This window comes from Sorex araneus, chromosome 9 (genome assembly GCF_027595985.1).
Source record: "Sorex araneus isolate mSorAra2 chromosome 9, mSorAra2.pri, whole genome shotgun sequence".
Taxonomy (NCBI): Eukaryota; Metazoa; Chordata; class Mammalia; order Eulipotyphla; family Soricidae; genus Sorex; species Sorex araneus.
The window spans coordinates 50,563,401-50,577,650 of NC_073310.1; positions in this window are offsets into that span (position 1 = coordinate 50,563,401).

Below are 14,250 nucleotides of genomic sequence, written 5' to 3' on the forward strand. Positions count from 1 at the left end.
AGTGAAGACATTGGAACTGAAGCTGTCAGATACGAGTCCTGTCGTTCTGCAGCACCAATCTCAAAGTCACGCACATTCTGTCGGTGGCAGATCATGCACTTTGTCCAACTGAATTTCCCCGGCAGATCAGAATGTTTGTCAAAATGTCTATTTCAGGGAAAGCTGGCCATGGTGGGCAGAAGACCTCTGGCGTGGCCCCCTTGACTGTTCTTGAAAAAGTGAAGTTTGAATCCCAGGGGCTAGCGCATGGGGCTAGTACATTTGTGCCAGATTCTGTCACTCCCCAGCCCCAACCACCACTAGATGTGCCTCATGAGGCCCGGAGCACTGCAGGCCCAGAGTAACACCAAAGCCTTCAGAAGTCACATTGACCACGCCCACCATCACACCACCACACCACACCATACCACACCACACCAAAAAACAAAACCAACAGCAAAAAGACTTGGATCTCGAGCACTGACTTCCAGGCTTAGGGGGAAGGTTTCGTTTTAAGAATCTGGACAAGTGTGTACAGTTATGGTTTTCCTGGGGGCAGCCCACATTCTGACAATGCAAACACACAACTCAGGGCACAGGAAAGAGTGCAGAGACAGATCAGAACCAAGTAGACGGAGGCTCAGGAGATTGGCACGCTGCCAAGCAGTGGGGGGGACTCCAGGGTCCCTTCTTAGCTGCTCCTTCCAAGGGAGAAACCCCAGCAGTCCTCACCGCAGGTGACAAGCACCACGGAGGAACTGAGATGTCTTAAATTTGACCCATTCTCATGCCCATATTTATTTGGAGCAGTGTGTTATTATACTGCAAAAAACAACACCCAAAAGGAGTGAGAGCGTAAAAGGGAATGCCCTGCCACAGAGGCGTGGTGGGGTGAAGGGAGACGGGGTGGGAGGGTGTTGGGAGGGATGCTGGGACCATTGGTGGTGGAGAATGGGCACTGGTGGAGGGATGGGTACTTGATTATTGTATGACTGAAATGCAAGCATGAAAGTTTGTAAGTCTGTAACTACCTCATAGTGATTCACAATAAAAAATTTTAAAAAAGGAGTTTCAAAGAAGACCACTCCCAACTCTACTCAGTTAGCAATAACCCTAGCAACAGACTCATATCTAGCTAGAAAGCCCCACATGGGAGCATCTTGGAAAAAACCTATAAAAGCTGCCTTTAAAATAATGGAGGCCCGTGTGCTGCTTGCGCCTGTGTGGCTGAGCACATGTGTTGCCCTCCCCTCCTCTATTGAGCTGTGTACTTTCATGCTTTCTTATTTAATGCTTCGATGTGTGTAGGGACTCTCACTCCACCTTTGGAGAAGCCCATGTTCCCCCTTGAGCGCATTACTGTCTCTCGCTTTCCCTCCCTCCTCATCTTCAAAAACCTCCAAATAAAATCTGTTTGATTTCACTGCTCATCTACTCCTGAAATTTTTTTCTGCGACTCAAGAACCCAGCAACCCTGGGTATGGTCTAGGACTGACTTTCCTTTCCTGCAAAGAGCAATTCCTTGTTTCAACCTGAGTTCACGGCTCTCCAAGAAATCGGGTGGTGGGAATCAACTCCTATGCAAAGAAGACCAAATGGACGTCAGGTGTGACTTTAGCTGGTATTAAGCCGCCATCATGTTCGGTCTATAGTCTACTTTCAGCCTGCATCTCCCATCCTGAGAGGGCTCTCCTAGCACTCCTTTCCTTGGTGGTCCCTTCTCTATATGAGCTGCTTTTTCCCCCAGCATGTGAGGCCGGCTTCTAAACTGTGAAGTAATCCTCCTGGTCCTTATCTTTACTATTCTTGAGTGTTAGTCTCCCAAGTAACAATTTCGTTACTTTATATTCAACAAATGAGTGCAATCTTTCTATGTCTGTCCCTCTATTTCTGACTCATTTCACTTAACATGATACTTTCCATGTTGATCCACCTATATGCAAATTTCACGACTTCATCTTTTCTAACAGCTGCATAGTATTCCATTGTGTAGATGTACCAAAGTTTCTTTAACCAGTCATCTGTTCTCGGGCACTGTTGTTTTTTTTTTTTTTCCAGATTTTGGCTATTGTAAACAGTGCAGCAATGAACATATGCGTGCAGATGTCATTTCTTTCCTTCCTTCCTTCCTTCTTTCTTTCTTTCTTTCTTTCTTTCTTTCTTTCTTTCTTTCTTTCTTTCTTTCTTTCTTTCTTTCTTTCTTTCTTCCTTTCATTAGTGAATCACTGTGAGGTACAGTTACAAATTTAAAAACTTTCATGTTTACATTACAGTCATACAATGATTATTTACCCATCCATCCACTAGTGCCCATTCTCCCCCACAAATGTTCTCAGCATCCCTCCCACCACCCCCACCCCATCCCCTACCAGCTCATCCTGCCTCAGCGGCAAGGCATTCCCTTTTATTCTCTCACCTTTTGGGTATTGTGGTTTGCAATAGAGGTATTGAGCGGCCATCGTGTTCTGTCTATAGTCTACTTTCAGCATGCATCTTTCAACCCTGAAATTCCTTTTTTTTCTTTTTGGGTCACACCTGGCAATGCACAGGGGTCACTCCTGGCTCTGCACTCAGGAATTACCCCTGGCAGTGCTCAGGGGACCATATGGGATGCTGGGAATCGAACCCAGGTTGGCCGCATGCAAGGCAAGTGCCCTACCCGCTGTGCTATTGCTCCAGCCCCCTCAACCCTGAAATTCTTTACTGGAGGGTGGCCGATGAGATTATCTGGCGCGGCAGGAAGTGGCTTATGGGTGTGACCCCTAGGTGACCAGAGACTGGGGGATGCAGGCAGAGGATCTCTGCTCCTGGGTCCCCGTTGAGCCCAGAGTCCAAGATCACAAAGTTCCGTATTACCTGGGCCACCCTCATCATCAACCACCCTCCAGAACTCAAGGCTGCTTCTCACGGAAGAGAGCATAAAATGAGGCTCCCATAACCATGCCACTGGACTCTGCGCCAGGCTGTTTCCACTTGGGGAGCCCCAGAGGGGGCGAGTGAGAGCCCTCCCCACACCAAGGGATCCAGCCTGGGCAGCCGACCTCCACTACCCAACTGCCACCATGCTCCAGGCCACTTTCTACATGCTCAGGCTGAGCCTCAGGCATTAGTGAACATACTGCCATGCAACACATCATAATACACACCCTATCCATTTTCCATAAAATCAGAGGGAAATATATATATGTATATATATGAGATATATATATGTATATATATACATATATATATGTATATATATATATATACCTCTCGTAGAGCCTGGCAAGCTACCAAGAGTACCCTCCTGCAGAGCCTGGCAAGCTCCCCATGGTGTATTCGATATGCCCAAAACAGTAACAATAACAGGTCCCATTCCCCTTACCCTGAAAGAGCCTCCAATTGTTGGGAAAGATGAGTAAGGAGAAGCAGCTAAAATCTCAGGACTAGGACAAATGAGACGTTACTGGTGCCCGCTGAGGTAAATTGATGAACAACGGGATGACAGTGATACCGTGACAGTGTGTTATTGGGACAATATTCCAGAGGTATGTTATCAGGACTACCTTCATTTCCCTTTTCCCTTTTCCCTTTGTTGATGCTGTTGAAATGGGGCTGTGGTCCTTGCAAACTTGTTTGTGGTGCTTGTTGGGGATGGAGTGTGCCCGAGATCACACAGGTTTTGCTGGAGTATTGTGGGGTCCCAGTGGCAGTGTGGCTGGGATTACACTGGGCATGTATGTGGAACTCATGGTTTCATACCTGTGAAGGAGGCTTTCTGCCACTGCACCCTGGGTCCTCCATCTGTTGATTTTAACTTAGATAAGTCCTCTCACACAGCCAAATCTTTATCATATTTCTCCCTGCATTGCAATTAGAAGTGCCTCTCTTGCCCCCACTTTTGCATCATGGGGGCCCTCTCCAGCTCAGTGGCTCTCTTCTTTCCATGGGCTCTCAGCGTCAGTGCATGAAGCATGTCATTAGTCAGGGCACAATGCACCTTGCCAACCAGGTGGTTACTTCCAGGAGGGGGAGGAGGGGGTGTTGCTACAGGGCTAGGGGACCCGGCAGATGCTAGCATGAAGAGTGTGTGGGGGTGCTTAAATTAGGGAGTCCCAAGTTCACATCCAAAGTTTTTCAGAGTTGAGGCAAATTTCTTTAAGTATTTTGGAATTCAGTTTCTTTATGTGTTGGATTCAGACAATAACTTTTAATGACACTGTTCAAAACATTTTTTAACACTAGTTTTAAAAATAAGGATGAAATAAAATAATGTAAGCTTATACAAAAACTGATTTATGGTACGAGTTCAATCAATGTTAATCACAGTGCAAAATTCGTATTACTTCAACTACAATCCTATAGTAAAGTTCCTTGCTTTTTTTTTTTTTAACATTTTGAGCTTTGCTTGGTCTTCCTAAGAAGCCTAGAAAGTAGCTGGGTAAGTCTTATTGTTCCATAGCACAAGAGAAGTTAAATTTCAGAAAGACCCATGCTTAGCAAAAAGGTACATGGAGGAAAATTTAGGACAAATCCCAAGTATTCTGAATGCACCTAAGGTGGCCACTAAAAATATTTTTGAATGCTTCAAATGTGTTAGACATCAGATCTATTTTCTCCTTGTCAGGGTTTTAATAGCCTGTGGGATTGTTATGTTAACCAAAGAATCCCTTTTCTAATAAATGTATAATCCAAAACTGTTTTAATCTTCTGAAAACTAAGAATGAAAGTTTGTAAGGAATGTTCACAATGGCACTTGCTTGAGACTTGAGGTCAGAGCAAACTTCCGGCGGAAATGCTTCTAGAATTAAGGTCAGTGGTATGAGGAGGAGTCAATATCAGCTCATTTTATTTAACAGCATATGCTGATATATCACTGATGTATCACTGCTGGCTGGAACAGTCCTGTAAACAGGATCCTCTGCACTCTGAGAAGTACCTTCCACATACCAACACCAACTGCCGACCTCCGACCTCTGACCTCTGACTCTCCATTATTTTACAGTGACCTGGGTTTATATATATTCAGTCTCTTTACCCCTTGCTTGTTTACACTGTTTGATTGGTTGCCTCCTTATCTGGCCACCTATGCCCAGTCAGTTTGCATGAGAATATGATGGTCTTGTTCAAGTTCTCAACTGGCATCACTGTCCCTCTCTTCCTCAAAAATGGCCTGAGATCTCTGCTCCAGTTATTTCTGTTGTTTGATTTGTTCTTGAGACTGACCAATTAGATCATGTTTCAGGAACTAACTAAAAGCTTGGAGTATTCAGTCCCCCACCCATATTTCCTCTTTATTGATGCCTCCCTCTTTGCTTCCTTTTGTTCTGGCCCCTCCCCCCCTTTTCCTCTGCTTTATATGAATGGCTACTCGGATTGGTTCCATCTTCTGACTACTGCCAGGAGCATCTGTCCACAGGTATCTGATTAAGTCTCTGGGTCTATACAGAAGAGTGAAATTGCTGGATCACAGGGCAGTTCTGTGTTTAACTTCTTAAAGAATCAGCTTTTGTGTGTTTGCTTAATGTACTCTTGCCCTTCATTGTGGGTAGCCGGGCTTGAACTTCTGGCTGGGATGCTCACACGTTATTTTGTTTGTTTGGGGGCCACACCCAGTGATGAGCAGGGGTTACTACTGACTCTGCACTCAGGAATCACTCCTGGCAGTGCTCGGGGAGATCATATCGGAAGCCAGGGGTTGAACCCGGCAAGGCAAGCGCCCTACCGGCTGTCCTATTGCCCTGGCCCCTTTTCAAACATTTTTAGCTGGGCTGCTCACTGAGGCTCACATGTCTGGGTGTGGGGTTCCCACACTCATTTAGTTAAGGAGCTTATGTATGCACGCATTGGGGGTCACACACTAACGTGATTGAAGGGCTCCTGGGTGGGCGCACTACTGTGCTCGCACATATGGGATTGCAGGTGGTTCTGGGGTTCTGGACAGCAAAGCAGCCAGTCCCCCACAGGAGTGGTAGCAAGATCGCTCTTGGAGCATGTGGTGACACAGGATTAGGACTCTGGCCCTATGCTTGTAAGGCAGATGGTCTAACCCACTGCACTGTTCCTTTGAGCCCCATTTGTTTGGGGGCATGTTCTGCAGTGATGGGGAGCTGAGCTCACACACAGCAGTGCTGGGAACAAGGAGGTGCTGGCAACTGAACTCAGGGCCTTGTGTGGACAGGAAAGGAAAAAAAAGCAAGGGAGCAAGAAAGCAAGAAAGCAGGAAGGAAGGAAAGAAGGGAGGGAGGGAGGGAGGGAGGGAGGGAGGGAGGGAGGGAGGGAGGAAGGGAGGGAAGAAGGAAGGATAAATGGAAGGAAGGAAGGAAAGAAGGAAGGAAGGAAGGAAGGAAGGAAGGAAGGAAGGAAGGAAGGAAGGAAGGAAGGAAGGAAGGAAGGAAGGAAGGAAGGAAGGAAGGAAGGAAGAAGGGAGGGAGGGAGGGAGGGAGGGGGAGGGAGGGAGGGAGGGAAAGGAAGGAAGGAAGGAAGGAAGGAAGGGAGGGAGGAAGGAAGGAAGGGAGGAAGGAAGGAAGGAAGGAAGGAAGGAAGGAAGGAAGGAAGGAAGGGAGGGAGGGAGGGAGGGAGGGAAGAAGGAACTCTACCTAAGAGCTTTTATTTTGACCCCATGTGTAATTTTGAAGGTCACTTTTTTAAAAAGTTTTATTTTATTTATTTATTTTGGGGGCTACACCCGGCGATGCTCAGGGGTCATTACTGGCTCTGCACTCAGGAATTACTCCTGGCAGTGCTTGGGGGACCATATGGGATGCCAGGGATTGAACCCGGGTCGGCTGAGTGCAAGACAAACACGTTACCCACTGTACTATAGCTCCGACACACTGAAAGTCACTTTTTATGACATGAACTTTTGTTTTATTTTGTTTGGTGACCTATACCTGGAAGTGACCAGGGCTTACACCTGCCTCTGTGCTCAGAGATCCCCCCTGACAGTGCTCTGGCATGGTACGCTGTGCTGGGGATGGATAGACTGTATGCAAGGCCCCTTATGATGTAAACTTTATGCCCTGGGCTCTTCCAACATCTGTCCTCAAGTCCAGATCCTCCCTGGGTTCTTCTGATGCCCTATAATGCCCTGTGACCACATGGTCAGTACTTTGACGCTCCTCCAAGAGTTTTGGTAGCGTAGGGAGTGTGTGGGGTTGTAGCCTGAGTAGGTTCCTTCTGGTGGTCGTTTTATGCTCAAGACCATCACCTTGGAACATGATCTTTGTGGTCAATTTCTCAGCAAGTGGACGTGGTACCCTGAACAGGATGCTCTGAGCCATACCTGCTCTCTGGTCCTGAGGGTGCCAATGTTTCAAGTCGGCCTTGTATTCTAAGGGGACAGGCAGGGGCGCTGGGAGATGCCTCATACCCAGGTTGTACCCCTGCTGGACACTGACCACAGTTCAAGCAGTCTATGTTGTGGGTTTGGGATGCTTTTTCATGCTCCTGCGAGCACTGAACTGCATACACTTCTATCCAGAACCCAGGTCTGCAAGCAGTCCAACCAATTTGTCTTTCCTTCCATTAGGTTTATTTTTTTTTCCTTCTTAAAAATGGAGGTGAGGGACTGGAGCAATAGCACAGCGGTAGGGAGTTTGCCTTGCACGCAGCCGACTCAGGTTCGAATCCCAGCATCCCATATGGTCCCCTGAGCACCGTCATGAGTAATTCCTGAGTGCAGAGCCAGGAGTAACTCCTGTGCATGGTCGGGTGTGACCCAAAAAGCTATAAAAAGGAGGTGAACCTTAAAAATTTTAAAACTCTAAATTTTACATTGGTAGGATTTACCTGTTTTGTGTAAATCTTAAAATGTATTAGCACAGGATTATTCATAATAGTAATTAAAAAATTATATATCAGTACAAATAGGGTTTTTCTTTCTTTCTTTCTTTTTTTTTTTTTTTTGAGGGCACTCATGGTGATGTTCAAGGGTTAGTCCTTCCTCTATGCTCAGGAATTACCACTGGCAGTGCTCAGGGGACCATATGGAATTCTGGGGATCAAATCCCGGGCTGGCCTCATACAAGGCAAGCACCTTGTGAGGAACTGGCCCAGGACAGACCACAGGAATCTATTTAGCTTTCTTAAGACTCTTTTTACAGGAGCCCGTATTGTAGAATAACTTGTCTATCTGTCTCTGAGCAAGGAATTTGGATATAGGCACCCTGGGTCGCAAAAAGGGTGCTGGTCAGACCAGATAACCAGATGCATATCACAAGACCCATATCACAAGACCCATATCACAAGACCCATGTCACAAGACCCAGGACTGCCCCCAGAACTGGGACATTCCTGAATATTAGCGCGAATACTGATCTCTAAAACCATAGGCTAAGGAGTGATGTCCTTTTAAATGGATTGGTTAAGAGAGTTTGAAATATTACAAATCTATTGGCTATGAAATGTGCGGGCTCTGCTGTAACGGCGGGGGAAGGCCTATCTATATAAGATCTCCTTTGGAGAAGCTCGGGGTCTTTTGCCCAGCCTGCTGGCCCTGCGTGTCCTCATAGGCGGCTGGACCCTGGCTAGCCAGTCGTACAATAAACCCTGCTTACTGTTTGCAGTCTCTGGAGTCTCTTTGTCCTTATAGGGAGATCTCGATCCGCGCCCTAACACACCCTATCTGCTGTACATAAAACAGTTTATTTCTCCTGGTCCAACCAAAAAAAAAAAGTTTTTGAGAAAAAAAATTTTAGCAGTTTTTCATTAATTTGTAACTGTGTGGAATTCCAGAATTCCTATTGGCATCTATGTGTAGTTGTCACACCACCTCCACAATGAGAGAGAGAGAGAGAGAGAGAGAGAGAGAGAGAGAGAGAGGGGAGAGAGAGGAAAGAAGAGAGAGAGAGAGAGCGCGAGAGTGAGCGAACACTATTCCAAATATGAGGCAGAAAATAAATACAGTAAAAGAACCAGAAACAGCCAAAGTCATGAGAATGGAGGAGTTTCCAGTGGAAATGATCTTCCAGGGCTTCGGGCGGGAGGGGGGGGAATGCGGGGGTAGTGGGAACCAGTGCCATGGTGAAGGGTAAGGTGTTGGAATGATGTATGCATGCATAGTATGATTAACAGGATTGTAAATCCGAGTACCTGAATACAAACAGTTTTAAAAGGAGTGGGTGAAATAGACCTACTGTGACAGAAAAGAAACTGTTTCTTTTAGCAAAAGGCACCAGGACAGACAACAGGAGGAGCCTCTAGGACAGGAGGCTTCCCCCTTCTCTTTGAAAAGCTCTTCACTCAGGGTGGAAAGTGCTTTTGCCTTTCTGCGCTCTGAAAAGGCTTGTGACCTCAAGGAAGCCCACTATTGAAAGGGCTCAGCCGTGCAAATGTGCCAGGCGACCCTGCAGGCTAGGAATGGGTCTGTGGAGGGTCGGGGGTTGAGAGCAGACTTGGAGCTGCTCCCCGGACTGCTGGCCTCTCTCCCCTGCTACCCGCAATCCTCCTCCCTTTGTTTCCATGGTGCTGGGAGGCAGGAAGGCTCTTCTCCTCCCACAGGCTGTGAATGTCTGTGAATGTGTGATTAATTCCTGCTTTTGTGTGCAGAAGGTGATGGGGGTGGGGACGCCAGGGCGATACTGAGGAGCCCAGACGGGGCCTTTATATTAACGTTGTAACCATCCCCATTGGAAGCTGCAGACCCTGCTCAATTTGATTTGGAAGAGCCAGGGCCGGTTCAGAAACGTGCTGGTACTGGGAGCTGGGGCTCCTGCTGGTGCTCAAGGGTCACCCGCGGCAGTGCTTGCGCGTCCACGTAGACCCAGGCTTCAACCTGGACCATCACACTTGCATGCCATATGTTCTAGCTCTTAAACACGTCCCTGGGGGCCAGGGGGACGGTACAGCAGGTAGTGATGTAGGCAGGATAGGGAAGGCCCCCTCCCAAGGCAATGGCAGAAGCCAATCTTGCAGAAAACAGGAAAGACAGGAAAAAACAGGAACTAAGGCCTGATAAGACCCTCACCTATCAACTGCAACAGACCCAGAGAAGCTCCTGCTGAAACAAAAGGCCCGGAAAGGAATTTCAAAGGAGACCATCACCATTTCCAACCCCCTGGTAACCTCCTTAGCAATGAACTTTGACCTAGGTAGAAGCCCCACGTGGGGGCAGGTTGGAGGAACCCTATAAAGGCCATCTTGAACAAAGGAAGGGCACGCATATGCTGCCGGAGCCCATGTGCTGCTAGAGCCCATGTGGCTGAGCACATGTGGTACCTGAGCACATGTGTTGCCCGCATCGCCCCTCTTGAGATGTGTCCTTTCATGCTTTCCTGTCTAATGCTGGGATGTGTGTAAGGGCTCTCTCCGTCCTTGGAGAAGCCCCAGTTCTCTCTTGAGTGCATTACTCTCCGTTTTCTCCCACTTTCTTTTCCTCCCCTCCTTCAAAAACCCTCCAAATAAAATCTTTTACTTCATCTCTTGTCTACTCTTGATATTCTTTTACTCCTGATATTCTTGTCTACTCTTGATATTCTCACTCCAGGCGAGCCAAGAACCCAGTAAGCCTGGGTCCCGGGTGGCAGAGGCGGATCAGGACAAGGTGACCGTCTTTCTCTCGTCCCGACTCACATGAGCCATCCGTGGGGCCCACCGACATCAGTAGGATGGTTTTCCAGCTTCCCATATGGGCCTGCAGCACCACCAACAGTAATTTCTGAGTGTAATTCCTGAGTGCAGAGCCGGAAGTAAGCTCTGAGCATCTCAGGGTGTAACACCGACACTCCCCAAACCCCCACCCCATCTTAAGGAAAACCATGTCCCTGGCCTCCATGTCTGAAATTCTACAGTATCAAAGCAGGGACCTTGTTATCTTTGTGGCCTTGAGCAGTGGACTGGCCACCCAGAGTCACAGGCATTGGGATCTTTAGCCTGGGGCCTGTCTTGGACTTCTCCCAACTCTGCAGGGAGGAAGAAAGTGGAAGAAAGAAGAAGCATCCTAGAGGCCTGAGGGACTCTCCTCCACCCCACCCCCCACCCCCAAGCTGAGTGAACACCTGCCTGTCCAGGGCAGAGCATGTGCCTGTGAGCTGGAAGGATGGAGGGCGCCAGGACCACTACAAACGCAGACTAACGTGGCTGTGTGGATGCTTTCAGTTTAGGCAGCCCCAGGAGCCCTAGGCGGGGCTGTGGAGAGCCCGGTCCAAGTCAGTTGATTCTGGGGAATCTGTTGGTGCTCAGGCTTGCTTCCTGGCTGCAGATGAGCCCCAGAAGCCTCTGTCTCCTTTTTTCCAGGCGGTGGCCCCCTCTGCCCCCTTCCCCAAGTCTGCAGAATCTTCCTGAAGATGTGGGCCTGTTGCTGATTTACGGGACAGGACACCTCTGTGTGCGCCTGGCTGCATAACTTAAGGGGATCTGTCTCCCCCATAGGGGCCGCCCAGCTGCGCCCAGCAGCTGCTCCTCGGCCTTTGTTTGGTGTCAGGCGCTGCTGCGGACGCAGGGGGCTTGCGCTCCGCTCAGCACCTAGCTGGGCTGACTTCCTGCGCGCGCGTGGGGCTCCGCAGCCGGGCAGGGTTTACAATAGTGCGCTGAGCAAAGGTCAGTGGTAAACAGTGAGTCGTGGGTGGTAGCATTAGCTCTTAAAAATCATAATCAACTCTCCAGGTGGCCTCTTAAATTTCTCGGGCTTCTCTTCTCATCCATGAAATCTGCTACTTTGGAAGAGCCAGCGCTGGTAGGAGAACAGAGCACATGTCTGAGCTTCTGTGCCCCAAATTAGACGGCAGCCCCCAACTCAGAGCAACGTGGCACATGCACTTCCACCCGCTCACATCTGCACATGCAGTTTCATACACATGCAAATGCACATATATGCACACACATTCACTCACACATGCAGTACATGTACTCATTCACATGAACACATGCACACACATGCTCACACACACAAAATTTCATTCACAAGCACACATGCATTCATACATGCCCACACATGTACAATGCATCCACATGCAATACATGTGCTCATGCACACACTTGCATTTGCATACACTCACATTGACACGTGCATAGTAACATATACACACATGCATGCTCACAAGACTTACACACGTGCACACATGTGCACACAGGTACACACTCATGTACATACATGCATAAACATGCCACTCACATACACACATACATGCTTGAACACACTAACATGCAGTCGCACATGTGAACACTCACAAATACACTTACACATGTGCATGCACACACACTAACATGCACATTCACACTGTGCACACATGCACATGTGCAAGCACACACATGTACACAAGCACACTCACACAGACATTCCCTCGCACGTATTGAATCCCATGGCCTCAGTGGGTTGAGCTACTGGGCCTGAGAGGCTACACGAGATTGTAAGCAGCAGCGAGGCATGGAAATGTTCCAGGTCAGCCTTCGGCTTTTCGTCCTCCGTGGCAGCTTCCCTTCCACTCTCAGACCTCACTGCCCAAACATGGAGAGGATCCAGTAGCCTTTGATGAGGCCTGGCCCAGGCCTTTTGCTTTGGTCCCCACCTGATGGACGGGGGCTGGGAGGGGCTGCTGTTCCAGCCTCTGGTCACTGACATTCTAGGAGCCATGCTGGTGAGCTCCATTTCTCAGTGGGCTTGTGAGTGACCATGGGATGGAACTGCATGGTGGGGCCCTCACAGTCCCTGCCCACTCTCCTCAGGCGCAGTGCAGCCTGGAAAAAGGGATGCAGTGGGGGTCAGGCCTGCCGGGGGCCGCACAGGATTTATTCCTCTTCTAGGAGAATGAAAACAAGCCAGTCCCGTAGGGGCAGTGGATGGGGGAAAGGGAAAATGCACAGCAAGGGCCGCTTTGTCCATGGCCACTACTATAGCTCCAACTCTAGTCCCGTTCCTGTGCCTGGGCTGGGGTTGCAGGGAGAGTTGACACAGGTTGGCCACAGCTGCTGACATTCCCACTGCTTTGCCTCCACAGCAAGCAGGACCAGAGAAAGACTCCCCTCAGGGAAGGAGGATGATGGAGAACTCAGGGCTTCCGGGCTAGTTTCCTCACTCTTCCAGCCTCCTGGCGCTTCCCCTAGGTGCAGCCGGAGAAGGGGAGTGTGGAAGTCTGCCCACCACAGCCAGGGGCTGGGGGTCAGTACGGGTCACCACAGAACTGGTCCAGGGCCACGTCAGGCCCAGGAGACTGGCTGTAGTAGGTATCGGGAGAGGCCAAGTGCTCCAGTCCACTGCCTGGAGGGCCGGAGGAAAGGGACTGAGAAGTCTGCAGCCTCAGAGAAACCACAGAACCCTGTTGACACAAGAGCTTCCTGTTTTCCCTGTGCTTCCTTGTTGCTGACTGCACATGGAGGGGGAACCTCTCCTGATGGAGGGCCCAAAGCCTTGTGGGGTCCATGAGCTGGACAGGACTTACGGTGTGGTGAGGCTATGGAACATTACAGAAACACAGGCCATTGCTCTAGAGTGAGCTGACATGCACAGGCAGAAGCAGGCTCTGGAGATGTGCCCTCTAGCCCATGCCGTCCTTCCCCAGTCACATAAGCTCTTTTCTGCTAAAACCGAGGGGGCCAGGCCTGGCCCTTGGGATATGTGTAAACCCCACATCTGCTTATCCTGGAAGGGTGCAGTGGCCCAGATGATGCCGGGCATAACGAGTTGTTAGATATTTTGACTTGCTATTTGCACGCATGAAATCAGAGGCCTTTATATGTACACACAATTGTTCTGATCCCACGTCTCATTTTTAGTTTTGTTTTGGGGGCAGTTTTTGGTAGTGCTCAGGGTTTACTCCTGCCTCCGAACTCAAGGATCATTCCTGCCTGGACTCAGAAGGCCATATGTGGTGCTGGAGATGGAAGCCAGATTGGCCATGTGCAAGGTAAGTACCCTGCCTGCTGTACTTTCCCTTCGGCCTGATACCTTGTCCTTGAGCTGAACTTTTCCCATTCGGTCTACTGTGACTGTTTTCCCATGTTCGTTCTTCTGTAACATATTTTTTATGTAGAGGGGATCAAACCCAGAGCCTCAAGCTTGTGAGGTATGCCAGGGAGCTCTACCAGGGAGCCACCTCTCTGGGTATGATAGAATTTCAAAGAACTGCAAAATATTCCTTGTGATCCTCAAAGTGAGGCCCTTGCATACGAATCCACTGGAATGAGGAAGAAAATTTAGAAACTTCCTTTCTTATTTATGTTGACTACAAGAGTATCCCTGGGCTGGAGTGATAGCATAGCGGGTAGGGTGTTTGCCTTGCATGCAACTGACCTGGGTTCGATTCCTCCGCTCCTCTTGGAGAGCCTGGCAAGCTACCAAGAGTATCTAGCCCGCAC